This window comes from Stegodyphus dumicola, chromosome 3 (assembly GCF_044657685.1).
Source record: "Stegodyphus dumicola isolate Sdum_Otavi_A_Nest chromosome 3, ASM4465768v1".
Classification (NCBI taxonomy): Eukaryota; Metazoa; Arthropoda; class Arachnida; order Araneae; family Eresidae; genus Stegodyphus; species Stegodyphus dumicola.
Genome location: NC_140770.1, coordinates 26071375 through 26086451, shown reverse-complemented (window position 1 = coordinate 26086451; position 15077 = coordinate 26071375).

The following is a 15077-nucleotide window of genomic DNA, read 5'->3' as shown; positions in this document are numbered from 1 at the left end:
CTTTTATAACATTTGGAAACTATTGTGAACCTAAAATTCTAAAAATTTCACGTTAAAATTTTATTTTATTTTGAGTTGAGTTTATAAAATGTATTTTATTAAAAAAATCTGTAATGTTTTCGTCCATAAAATTTTTCATTATTAAAATATTCATCAGATTTTTGGTTCAGTTAGAAAATAGTGCCCATATAAAGAATTCCATCTGATTTCGAGTATGTACCATTAGCCATTTTTAAAATATTATGCGCGCAAGGTTACTAGTTTCCAAAGCAGCTATATTATGTAGTCAGCTGTAAAAGGTTGGAAGTAATTGCTTTTAAAATAAATAAAATATCCCAATTCATGCAACAGTCGCATATTCGAAGATCATAAGGGGTTTAAGGTGTATGAGCCTCCATGTCAAAAGGTAATTTTGAACTGGCTAGCGTTATCCGGATAAAGACATGCATTGTTTAAAAATTAATAGTAAACATTTATCAGTTAAAAATGGTTATTTGGTTTCTCTACTTACGTTTGCACCAGCGTCTAAAAGCAAAGATACTATTGGCATCATATATTTTGGGACATTTTTCAGAGCTTTCATCAAAATAGTCTATCGTTCGCCTTTTCCATCTACACTACTGCCTTGTGGCAAGAGAATCTGAACAGCTTCTGGGCAATGATACATATAAGCATTGTCTAAAGGAGTATGTCCATCATTATCAGGGAACGCAAGAACGCATGGCGGCGATTTCTCAATTAGGAACTTTACTATTTCTGAAAAAAAATGTTTACATCAGTTTTAAGCATACAATAAAATCGAAAACAAGAAAATAATTATCCGTATTTGTTACAAATGAGAATTTCATTCATTTGTATGGAGCAGCAATATAAAAGAACTCAGAAATATTTTCTCTTTGCGCAATTAAAATTATCTGTTGACGTAATTCTGGAGCAGAAACTATGACTTATATGTATTGCTGTAGAATAGCAAATCAATATGAAATAAAAAAAATGTGATTTAGTTACACTGTTTAAAGATTATTGTCAAGACAAACTGTAATAAATCATCATAATTCAGTTATATAATGTGATATATCAAGCAAGAAAGCTGCTAGTTTATAGATTTTCACATGACGATGTAAAAAAGAAACCAAGGAACTTGTACCAAAGTATTTAAGAACATTTCATGAATATGTTAAATCTGCTTTTCGAATGTATAGAGGGTGTATTTAGTGGAATTAAATAACAAAGGTAATCATAATTATCAATGCAATTTAATTTACAAGTGAAGGTATATTAAACAGGAATTTTTATTAAAATTCAGCTCTTGCAATGAGCAGGTATAGTTTAGCTTATTTCTATTGGTGTGTAAGGCATTCAGTTTTGTAAAAATATAGTTTTACATACATGCTAATTTATTGAAAGTATGTATTTTAATGATACGTATTTTATACTTTCATTCTCTTAAAACTGAATCATAATCTTGTGCAAATAAAACAAATTGTTATGCTAGCTAAATTGTCAATAATTATTGCTATAGGTATGTTGATTTGCATAAGCAATTTCCAAGTTAGCAGTAATAAATAAATAAATACCAGAAAATGGCTAATATAACATTTTATGCCGGAGGCCTCAAATAACTTCCTATAATTTACAGTTAAAGGCTCAAAATAATTACAGTTAACGGTAAACATAATTATAATTAATGGTTTAAAGTATTCTCAATCCTTCTTGTAATATAGTCCATTTAACGTAATCCCAATTTATGGTTCAACGTTTTGCCAATTCATGGTTCAACATATTACCAAATAATAGTTCAGTGTTTCACCATTTACTGAGAAGAGCTGTAAGAATAGTTTCGTGGAAAGTTTCAGAACTGTAAAGTGTTCCTTTTGGGAAAATAAATTTTACCAGGCTAACATCAGTTCAATGTGCCATCAATCCATTATGAACACGTACACACGTAACAATATAATTAAACGCATTACCTTAATGGTAAGAAGGTTAATTAAATTAAAATTTTCTTTTGATGTAAATATAATAGTGTAACAGTTTAGAAATTTCATTAACTCATTTTCTACTCTTTTCATTAAATATTCGATACATTAATGTTAGTATCTCTTCGAACGAATAAGTTATTTCACTACGTAAATGAATAAAACTATAAAAACGTATTCACAATATTTTTAACATTACCTAAAGATTTTCCTAGACAAGCAATATGCAGAGAGAGATATTCGCTGCCGCATATCTAGGCACCTTTTTCTATAAGCTAACTCATAATTTGAAGTATGGGCCGCAAAATGAAGTAGAATATTCTCTAAGGTGTCAAAATAATTTGAATGCCAGTTATCAGGATTTGTATATGTTTCTGAAAATAAAAATTATTCAAAGTGTTAACTTCTTGAAATTAAGTAAATATGAATTCATGTGCGATTCAATAAAAATATCTAAAAGACGCTCTTATCAAAGAGCAATATATAAGATTTACTAGAATCTCAGTATGACGCTTCTGCATAAAGAATACTACAAAGACAAAATATATAAAACAATGAAAAGTTTATGATGTTTCTTAATATTTATTTCAAAAGATAAAATTTAATAACGAACATTCATTAAAAACTTATAAAATTCTTAGCACCAATAAGTTCTTTAGCTTGAAGTTAATCAAAAAATGGTATCTTGATTTTAAAATTCTTTATATTCAGAAAATAAAGCGGAAGAAATTTACAGACATAATTCTTAATTTTTCGTCAAGCATTGTTGTTCTTCACAACAAAATCAGCTCATGAAATATTTTCATAGAACTAAATGTCTGCGGGTTCTTGTGCTCTGAAATCATGAAACATTATATGATGTACAGAAGTTAATTTACTTTAAACTGTGAAGAATATATCTAGATTTCTTTACCACTAAGAGGAAATTTATTCCATATCAGTGACGCATTAAAAGGATGCAAAAGAAATTTAATTAATGAACCCGACAATAAAATGGCATTCTTCCGTTATTGTGAGAGTGGCTTCAGAAATATATTTATGTTATGTGTACATGTATGCATGTATATATGTACGTACGTATATGTATGCATGTGTATACGCATGTATTTCTGAATCCGATCCCGATAACAGAAGAGTACCATTAAAACTATTTATTGACTCATTTCAATTTTTCAATAAAATTTGACAAAGAATATCAATAAACTTTAATCTCTTCTATAACTATGAGAGAATGTACAGGGGTTGGACAAAAATATGGAAACACCTTTAAAAAAACATGTTTCTTTACTTAATATGGTGTAGGAAACCCGTTGGCATCCAAAACAGCTTGCAGTCTTCTCGGAATGGATAAATACAGTTCCTGTATGTTTGCCAAGGGAATATTATACCATTCTTCCTGTAAAACGGTGGCAAGTTCAGATAACGATGTTGGCGTGGATAACGAGAACGCACTTTCCGTTCCAATGTAGACCACAAAGGTTCGATAATATTCAGGTCTGGTGACTGTGGTGGCCAGGGAAGATGGGACAACTCATCCTCGTGCTCAGAAAATCAGTCCTGGACAATGTGAGCTGTGTGAAGAGGGGCTTTGTCGTCTTGGAAGACACCATCACCATCGGGGAACAAAGTTTGTACCATGGGATGAACTTGATCGGCCAAAATGTTCACATAAGTCTTGGCAGTCATGTGCCCTGACACAGTTATCATGGGCTAGCAGAGAACCACGATATGGCTGCCCAAACCATAACAGAACCCCCACCGTGTTTCACTCTTGGCAACAAGCGGTCTGTATTATAGGCTTGAGATGGCGTTCTCCAGACGTAAACTCGGCCAGAAGTAGGAAACAATGTGAAAAAGACTCGTCAGACCATATTACTCGCTTCCACTGCTCTATAGTCCAGGCTTTATGACTTAAACATCACCTTTTCCTGTTACGGGCATTAGCATCACTGATGAGTAGCTTCTCAATTGCAGCACGGCCAGCAATTCCCTGTTTATGAAGCTCCCTTCTAATTGTTTTGGTACTCACAGGGTTCGGTAACACAACATTCATTTCAGCAGTAACTTTTTCAGCTGTGGTCTTCTTAATTTTCGTCACAATTGCCCTTAATGATCGTCTGTCACGATCACTCAGGACACACTTTCGTCCGCGCTGTGATTTAGCAGATGAGATTTTTCCGCTTTTCAAATATGCGGAATATATCTTCGATACAGTACCTCTTGAAACAGTAAACACCTCGGCTACCTTGCTTACGGAAGCACCTACCATACGTGCTCCAACAATTTGCCCACTTTCGAAGTCTGTTAACTCTGACATAATGCGATGACAACCTCACATAACAGTACTCTTCAAGGCTACGTAGCCTTGAAGTCTCCTGAAACAGCAAAAATTATCTCTTTTTTAAAGAACATTTTTGCTGGACATTAACCGGGCTGGGGGAATAAACTAATTTTAGCAAAATTTTGCGTTAACTATTATTAACTTCGTAACTATTATAACTAACATTGAACCACTATTATTAACTTCGGGCAAAAATATAATTTTAATGGTTCTCATTAAATACAATCATTAAACAATGTAAACTTTTATGTCCAAATCAACTAAAATTGATTGGTACAATACCTTCCGCTTGTAAGAATAGATCATGAGCAAATAATTCATTTTTCGCCGAAGAGAAGATATAATCTAAATGGTAATCATGTCTTAAGTAGCTTTCAATAACGCTAGTGTCACCATTCACCAAAGCTAGCTTCGTCGCGATAAGAAGATTTTTCACATCCTGCAAAAAATATAGTTTAATATATGTTTAAGTTAGTGCTAAGTGAAAAATATTTACTTCTGATAGCGAAACCTATAGAAATTTTCTAATTTTGACCCCAAAAGAGCAAGACGAAATACAGAACTCGATAACTAAGCGTGTGGAAGAATACATTTTATCTTACTTCATGTTATTCTTCATAATCCAGATTACTTTTAGTATTTCAAAAATAAATGCAGCATTTCCTTCGCCTTTATGAATATATCATTCATAATAATATTCATTACCTATTCTTATAAATATAATTTCTTATTAATACACTAGTTTGAAGTCATGAAGTAAAGAAATTTGTTCTGTGATATTCTATTACGAACTGAAACAAAATACTGTTTCAAGGAATTCGGTTGTATAAATTCAATAAAAACAGAATGCCCAACTGTATTTTATTTTCCCTCTTATATTAAGTTTACTCGTGATGTAGTAGCAATAAGGAGAAGTATAGTCAGAAAGTATTGGCCATTCTTTAAATGAAAATTTAGGAATTCCAGAAGAATCAGAAGCTTTATAATCTGGCTAATTGCTATTACTTCGTTCAGCATTTATACATTGAGTTTAACGAAGGTTTTTCTTTCGCATCAGCCTGTGTAACCGAATGAATAACCTGCCAGACAGGTGTGAGAACCTAGAAAATTATGGGTTCTAGTGTGAAAAAGGGTGCCGTATGATTTGGCTCCAAATACCGATGCTGTTACCGTTTTCCTGGTAACCCAGAATAGTCTCTGTTTCGGCAATACTATGTCAGCCATCTTAAGTGAACCCGAACATGCATGTTTAAATTTTTATCATAGTTGCACTGTATTCTGTTATTTTAAAATAAGCATTTCCATTCTCCTTATTTTGGTTCGTAACATATGTGTTGCCATCCCTTCAATGAAATAATTGGTAAAAGTATATTTACGGGTATCCCTTGGAGAAAACTGGCGATTTTTGGCGGTACGTGTTATTTTGGCTTTGTGTAGTGGCGAAAAATCGCCGCTACACAAAGCCAAAATAACAAGTCAAAGAATTGCACAAACTCTGTATCCATGCACACATTGTCCTATTTTCACTTAAAAAAATCACAGAATTGCACAAACTAAGCATTGCGCATTCCCTTGATTTTATCCATGTACACGTCTACCTATTTTCACTTCAAAAAACATCAGAGAATTGCACAAACTTGGCATTGCGCACTCCGTTGACTTTGTCCATATATTTTCTCTTAAAAAGTCAAAGGAGCACCCAATTCTAGGTAAAAGTATATTTACGGAACACTCAACTGCTCAGGTTATCATAAAGGAAATAACTTGGCGATAAACGAAACAACAACTTGGCGATAAATGAAACCAACTTCGCGGTAATACAAAGGGTACCCTTCAGTCTACTCTAACCAAATAATTTTTTCTACTCCATTGACTAACTCATATGAATCTTGAGACTGTAACTCATATGGGTGCGGTTTATATTGTTGCAAATAATAAAAGGAAAGTAAGAAAAACAAACCTCCAGAATTAAATCTCTTTTGCAGCACATATTACCATTGTTTAGTAGAGAAACTAAATGAAATTCAGTATAAATGTAGTCAAAGTAAAGTAGCAGACGATAACAAGACGAGGGTAAAAATTTACTCTCATAAATATATATATATATATATATATATATATATATAAGGAAGAAATAAAGAAATTTAATAAAAAAGTTAAAAATTTGAATAATATCATTTGTAATTTAAAAAAAAATAGCTTTTCATATAGTATTAATAAATATTTATTACGCATCATTGAGGGAAAAAAATTCATATAATTAATTCTCCGTAAAAATTTATTTGAAATTTAAGGTAAAAAATAGCTGTGGCAATTCCCTGTAACAAAATCCATAAACCACATTTGGCGTTATTATCGCTCGATAGAAAGATGCCAAATTTCAAAACGCGAAAATAGGTATATTCCTGTATATCCTAGAAAATTTTGAATAAAAATCTCTAATTTTTTGCAGATATGCTTAGAAATACACCTTTAAGATAATGGTAAAAATTTTCGAAAAATTTATAAAAATTATTTTAAAATACAAACTTTAAAAATAAATCATAAAAAATGGGTGAATTTTGTTTAGAATGAACCTAAATTTCGAAATGTGAAAGGAAAAATCAAAAAATTTAATCAAAAAAGAGATATTAATAAATATATGCCAAATTCAATTAACACTAAGAGTTAAAATTCTGAGAGCTAATTTTTTAAAAACTACTCGTGCGAATTTTACAAAACTTGGCAGTCTGGCAAGTCGTAGAATCGAAATATGGAAAAAAATTGGTATGCTATTTGAGAAAAAGTCCGATTTGGTGTCAAAAGACCTATGTTAGAATAGTGCTATATATAAATCTAATATATATCCCAATTCGCGCTTTCGAGACATGGAAAACGCAATTTGAATTTTGTCAATCGGCCCAGTAGAACGGAAGATATGGAACTGTACATTTTTTAGTCCAAAGGGATTTGAATCCCGAAGGACTATTAGTTTCGTTTTGGCATTTTGCGTCGGACTCATAAATGTCGGTTCACTTTTCAAACTGTTGCCACAAAATGTTAGAGTCCTGCATTATATTTGAAGAAATTAAATAATGAAAAATCTGCATAAATGTATGTCTATTTCTCGTATTGTGATAAAACAACGGTACATAGAGTCATCGAATTTTGAATAACGTAATCCTCCAACGAATATGAGCATGTGGAAGACCAAATTTGAAATTTGAAATTTGGTTTTTGATCGATTTCCTATTTTTTAAAACTTTGACGAATTTTTGATTAACAAACTCAAGGATTTCAAAGCGAGCAATGGCAACGTTGTGCAGAAAAAACATTTTTATCTCCAGCGCGTGAGTCTCTGTATCGGAAATTCTAAAGATAGGCTCGTTTTAAAACTATTTTGCGATATTGCTGTTGCACTGGATCTTATGGTTTAAGTGCGAGGAACACGATATTTAATAAAGAAAGGTAACACACAAAATGTTAAAAAACGCCCCTTTGGACGTAATTTAAAATCTGAAACATTTCAGTTTTTTTTTTTTTTTTTTTTTTTTTTTTTTTTTTTGGCTCAATGTATCTCAAACCTCATACCTGATTATTGAAAGTGCTCTGAATGTCGTGTTAAATGAATTTAATCGAGAATCTTCCTGAAACATAACGGGAAGTTTTATTGAAAAGTGCTGATGTGTACACCATACGTCTTCCTTGTACGGAATATTAAATTATACGCAGTTTTTCTTAAATTTCATTTAAACCTATTTCCTCTAATTTCATTAGAGCTATATTTCTCATTCAATTAATTTAGTTCTCACTTCGCGACAAGGCACAAATACATAAAAACTCAAGATATCAATATTAAAAATTAAAAGATATAGAAAAACATAAAACACCAAACACGGTTAAAGCAATTAAAAAAACAATTTTTACAATTAAAATTACAGTTTCTACGCAAAAACAAACAATTTGGCCAGCAGGCAATAAGGCAGATTTTTCGGCGCACAAAACTGAAAGTTTACTTTTGGTCTTATTCGGCAAAAAGACACTGAAGGCATAGAAACTTACTTAATTTCTTGTAGACGCTATGCTGAATCAATATATGGGATAGTTTAATAACTTAAATGATAATTCCAGAATGGATTAAGCATGATTTAATTCGCAATAGTAAAAGAAGACGTTACTTTGTTGTTGCGAAGCTTATTTTCTCTAAATTAGCAACAAATCCACTATTCTGACAATTTTCAAATCTAAACAAATATGGCTGCTATGGTAAAAAAATTAGGCTAAGCCACACTTGAAAAACTTTTAAATTATTAATAATTCTACAACTATAACATGCAGGTTAACTAAGGGCAAAAAAAACCTTAACCGGAAGATAAGAACAACATAATTAAGTCATTTTTAAAGTAAAAATTGCACAATTAACAAACATATGAGAATAAAAACACTGAGCTCACGGAGCCAAATAACAGAGTGGGTATATATGTGTGTGTATATATATATTTACATACTTTTGGTGCGGCCAATTGCCACCGAAAAAGGAGCTGCACAACTACATGCTATAGCAGTCCTATACACAAAACTTCAACGTTCTGAGGAAACACGCTTTTGAGTTATGCGAGATATATACGTACGTATGCAGTGACGCCACGAAAAAAATCTCTTCCGAATCCATTTTAAATTAGTTTTATAATTCCGTTTGGGGATCGATTTTAAATTAGTTTTATAATTCCGTTTGGGGAAAAAGTGTCCTTTACACTGTCTTTACGTACAGGTTTCATGCAAAAAGATAGTTAAATTGCATTCGATAGCTGTCAAAATGGATATTTTCGTTGAAATATGGTACGCGGAATTTTTCGTGATTACAACACTTCCTTTACTTCGTACAAGGAAGTAAAAATAGCAACCAATAAAAGAGCAAATAAATTAGCTAAAAGTAAAATATATAGATCAGGAAAACGCGGTAAATGAGACACTGAATCATCAAAATTTTTAATCATAAATAATTGCTAAAAATTATAATAAAATATTCTATTTCTGTGATCAATAAAACTGAATCACATGGAAACCTCGCAAAAGAAAAAAAGATCTTGTAAGTAAATATAAATTGAAATTAGCAACAAATCCACTATTCTGACAATTTTCAAATCTAAACAAATATGGCTGCTATGGTAAAAAAATTAGGCTAAGCCACACTTGAAAAACTTTTAAATTATTAATAATTCTACAATTATAAAATGCAGGTTAACTAAAGGCAAAAAAAACCTTAACCGGAAGATAAGAATAATCAATTTTTAATATTTTTATATTTTGATTTATTTTTTGAATAATCAAAAAATAAAAATATTAAAAATTTAGATAAAAAATGTTTGAAATAAGGAAAATTTTTTAATTTTTAGAGAACGAATGAAAATATCTTACCATGGTTGCTTGAGAAGAGGCTTCACGAGAAGACTATCTGCTTGCTTTACGTCTTTTATTACAGGTGTTACACCGGTCACATTAAATACAGACTTGATCCTTGCTTTCCCCCTTTACGAAATTTCGCCATAGATTGCGCCAAAAGAGTCTATTTTTCCCGCCAATTTCATATTACGTTATCAAACAAAATCTGTGATGTGAAGCGTGATTGATATGAGAAATTACGTGCAAGTAAACCGTATTTTTGCATTTGCAAATCTAAAAATTATAATAAATCGGCTACTGTTCATCTAAATGAATGTATTCAAGATTTTAAAACTGTTAAATGCTGCTTTATGATAAATTTATGCATTTTCTTCCAATTTCTTTTTATTGATGCTGGTCCGACCCGTGGTTGATAAAGAATAAGTCTATACACCGTTTTTCTTCAGAACGCTTTGCCAGTTCATTCATCATGATAATTAGTATCTAATTATATTATTGTATATATTATCGTCTGTAAGACATTTTAATCATTTAAGAAATATTAATAAATTATTCCAAAAGTGAATCTATTAGCTCTGACTACAAATTAATCTTTATTTTGGTGCTACTTTGGTAGACGGTTGCACGGATTTTTGGCGATTTACGTTGGCGCAATTGTTGGGGCGATTTTTACAATCGTCAGCCATCTTGAAAAAAGCTGTTTTTACGCATAGTAAAGTATTCGAAACTTAAAAATAAATAAATAAATAAATAAATAAATAAATAAATATCTTTAAAAGTAATGGATTAATTTTTTGTTGAAAATGTCTTTTTTAAGATGGCAGGCAAGTGTAAATAAATACATTTACTATGAGTATAAAGTAATAAAGTAAGGCTATTATTACTTTCATATAGCAAAAAAGAGAATAAAAACACCGCTATAAAAACATTGTGCCAACGTTTAATTAGATTAAAATATTACTGAAATTGAATATCGAATTAAAAACCATCCTACCAACATTTAAAAGAATTAGAATATTATTAAATTCAGATACTTTAAAATACGTTATATAAAATATAATTAACATTAAAATATATGTGACAATAATTATCTCAGCAATTTTTGAAAATAGTGTATTAATTTTTTTAACAAAAATTGAAGTATACAATTATAAAATAAAAGAAAAATATGTACTTACATTTTTTTGAGTAATTTAACCTCTTGTTTATTGATAAGTACCACAAAAAAAAATCGAAATCATAATTGAATCGGATCTTTTAACCATCTTCATTAGTTATCCAAATATCTCGCACTTCATTGAAGAAGCAATTAGCGAGGTTTCCTCCAAAATTTCTTCTGACGCTATTAACAATTTATAAATAAATCTTTGATTAGGAAAGACAGGTTGGCCAAAATAAAGTCTCAAAGGGCAATTTTTTTATTCCAATACCAATAATTCTTGGTAATTACCAATAACAACATTCGTCTTCGAAACGGAGATATCCATTCCATTTGAAATCCGAGGAATTCGAAGAGATGAATAATAAAATTTTAAAATGCCGCGGTAATGCACAAATATTCAGTAACCAATCAGGGAGCTGATTACATCATGCATAGAATTAAAATTATTTAAATAATCATTCATAATAAAATCATTTTTAAAACAAATGCAAAAATTAAATTTTATTTTAATATTTAACAGCCATAAATAAAGTTTAAAACATTAGATTAAATTTATAGATATTAATAAAACCAATTACTTTTTAAGTAAGGTGACGTCATTGATTACATCATCCACAACATAAAATTATATAAAATATTATAAACAACAAAATTTTTATTTCAAATAAAAATGTAAAATTAAATTGATTTTTAATATTTAGAAGCCATAAATAATATTTAAAACACGGAAGTTAGGCATAATAAAAAGCATTATTTTTTTAATAAAATGACAACAAAGTATCGGTTACCATAAATAACTTATCCAGCAATGGGTTTACCCTAAGTTGTATTACTCACCAAAAGGCAAATCGCCAAAAAGTCGCCAAAATCCGTGCAACCGTCTACCAAAGTAGCACCTTTATTTTTAGAACTCCGTTTCATCAAAAAATGTTAATCCACGTGTTAAATCAAAAATAATCTTTACTTCGTTTTTAGCAAATGTAAACAATTCTTTAGAACATCATTAGTAATCTTTTGTTGCCATTCCAAGAACAACAAAAATTGAATAATCTTTTTGTTGCCATTCTCAAAACAACAAAAAACAAATAAAACGATATTAATCAGTATTTAAAGTTTCTGCATAAGTTCAAGCCACAACAAATATTTAAACTGCTTAGTTTCATATATGCACATTAATAAATATACTGTAAAATTTTCTCTGGGTTCGCTGTACTTTCAGAAACTTTATAAATTTAATTAAATAGAAAAAACTGAATGTATGAAATGTACATGAGATACTGGTCTTGATTTCATCATTTACTACGATAATGTATACATATCTGTTATAACAAACGCTTAATGTGTAGTATTAATAAAAATATATACAGTACTTTTATCACAAAAACTATAGTTCTTAATCTTACTAAATCAACTGCTGGGTCTAGTAATGTATTTTGATGGCTTCTCACAGGAACTTGAGGTGAAAGATTTTATTTTATACACAAAATACATAACTCTTATCATAGAAATACATACACAACTAAATATATTCTAAACTAAAATACATAACTCTTATCATAGAAATACATACACAACTAAATATATTCACAATATACATATCTCCTGTATGGATACATACATGACTAAATATATACACAAAATACATAACTTGTATCATAAATAAATACACATGCATAAATACATACACAAAATGATTAACTCTTACCATACCAAAAATATATACACAGTATTTTTATAAGACTAAACTCAGTTAACTCTTATTAAATCAACTGTCCAAACTAATAATTTATTTTGATGGATTCTCACAGCAATTTGAGGTGGAAAAGTTTATTTTACTATTTATCATAACTGTGGCTGTTCCTTGAAATAAAAGATAATTGTAAATTCATATTCGGGTAAGATAATGCGGTACCTTTTTAACACAGGTTGAAGCAAGCCTGGCACTTTGCTTCCAAGTAGCATATTAGGTATTGCTGAATTCCATCATGAATGGAATTCTGAGGGTCTTCCGTTCCTCATCCCCTACCACCAACTTCTTGAGAGGATTTATTCTTTCTGTGTGTGTTGAATGTCCTCTTACCACACAAGCACTATATGTTTTATGTACTATATGCATTACATCCATGCCTTCTTTTAGAATTACTTATTGCAACATCTTATTGACACAAGTACAGGTTGAAGCAAAGGTGGCACCTGTGCATACAGTTAGGCAGTTGCTAGCTGCTAAGTTTCCGTCCCGGATGGAGTTCGGAGGGACAGCACCCTAGGTTGCGGTCCGAGGGTGTCCAACATCAACCTCTCGATAAGACTTCAGCTCACCATGTATTTTGAGTGCGCCTTTGCTGTGCAGGTGCACTTAAAATTATTACAAGCATTCATGCCTTTCCTAGTATTTGAAACTGGATCCTTTGTTACAGCAGTCAGCATCACTAATCATTTTCTCATCTGGTGGCATTTTATTGACACAGTGAGATAGCCTGCTACCTAAATGATGGATTATTTTATTGCTGGATTGATCGATATGGATATTTCTGTTAAACTATGATACCTAACATTTTTTTGTGATTACAATGCTTTCTTTACTTCATACAAAGAAGTAAAAATAACACATAAGAAAATTGATGCAACATACATTCCCTCAATCTATATCTGTTAACTTATTCAAACCTCTAACACATTTCAATAAAAGAAATAAATAATAAGAATTAGCTTTCTAAGGTAGGAAAAAAAGCCCTAGCAAAACTTAGTCCAGGCTTGATGGTGATTTTCCTCTTGTTTGCCGATTTATTTTTTGGGAATTTCGGACAACCATGATACGACGGTGGGTGCTTTCCAGAACAATTCACACATTTCGGATTCTCTGTTCTTCCGAGGGCGGTCAGCAGGGCAGTCAGCAGATCTGTGGTTTTCAACACATTTGACACATCTAGGTTGAAAGAAGCAAATTTTCAAAGAGTTATGCCACTTTTGGAAACTGTCGCATTGCGAGATTTGGTGTATATTTATTAATCTTAATTTTTTATTAAACTTATTTGATTCTATCTCTCTACTTCGAAATTTAGGTTCATTTCAAATAAAATTCCCCTATTTTTTTCCGATTTATTTTTAAATAATTTTTTATGAATTTTTCGGAAACAAATTTGCATTGTGATTTATAAAATTTCTCCCATCATCTTAAAGTAGATGTATTTCTAAACATCCCTGCGAAAAATTCGAGTTTTTTATTCAAAATTTCCTAAGATATACGTGAATTAATATACTGGCGCATTTTGAAATTTGGCATATTTGTTGAAAGCGATAATAACATCAAATGTGGTTTAGACGTTTCGTAAAATTACTTGAAAGTAGGAACGAAGTGGCTTTTTTCCCGCTCCTGCATACTGTAAAAAGGGAAAGAAAAATAGGTTGCTATATATTAAGAAGTTCGCTAAGTGAATTATTCTTGGCGCAACTGAAAAAAATGTACAAAGATAAGTTTCTGAATTTCTCTGTAAATTGCGCACCAAAGTTTACAAAAAATATTTAGACATAATTTGAGTCTTAGAACCGAAAAATGGGGGGGGGGGAAATATGATGACATTTCAGAAAAAAATCCGATTTTGTGGCAAAATACCTAAATTAGAACAATGCTCTATATATCCTAAGTCGTGCTTTCGAGACATGAAAAACGCAATTTAAATTTCGTCAATCGACCCAGTATAGAATGGGAGATGTAGAACTGTTCCCCCCCGTTTTTTTTTCGCTGTGTACATAAAGACTTGAACAACGAATGCATAAATGACTACATCAAGAATAACACAATCAAATTTTGCCTTTCTGTCAAACATCATAAAAATTCTCTCATTGCTATTCAAAAGTGCAGTGTCCTTTGCAACGAGAATAATTTATGCCCGGCCAACACCACTTTTGTGAAATAAAATATTCCATCATCGTCATGCGTTGTTGAAGTAAATCTCCATTCCCCCCTCCTTATTGGAAGTCACAAATTCCTAATTGGAAGTCACATTCCCACTCAGTCACATCCATAGGGTCTTCGCACACGTTTTAAACGATTTTCATTGTAATTACAGAAATATTTTACCTAAACTTTTTTTTTAATGTTCCGTTTGATAACCTTATTCTTCACTGTCTTTATACAACGCAATTTCAAATGCAGTAAAGCCTTTCGTAGTAGGATAATTAACATTTGTATTAAGGGATTCTGCACATTACA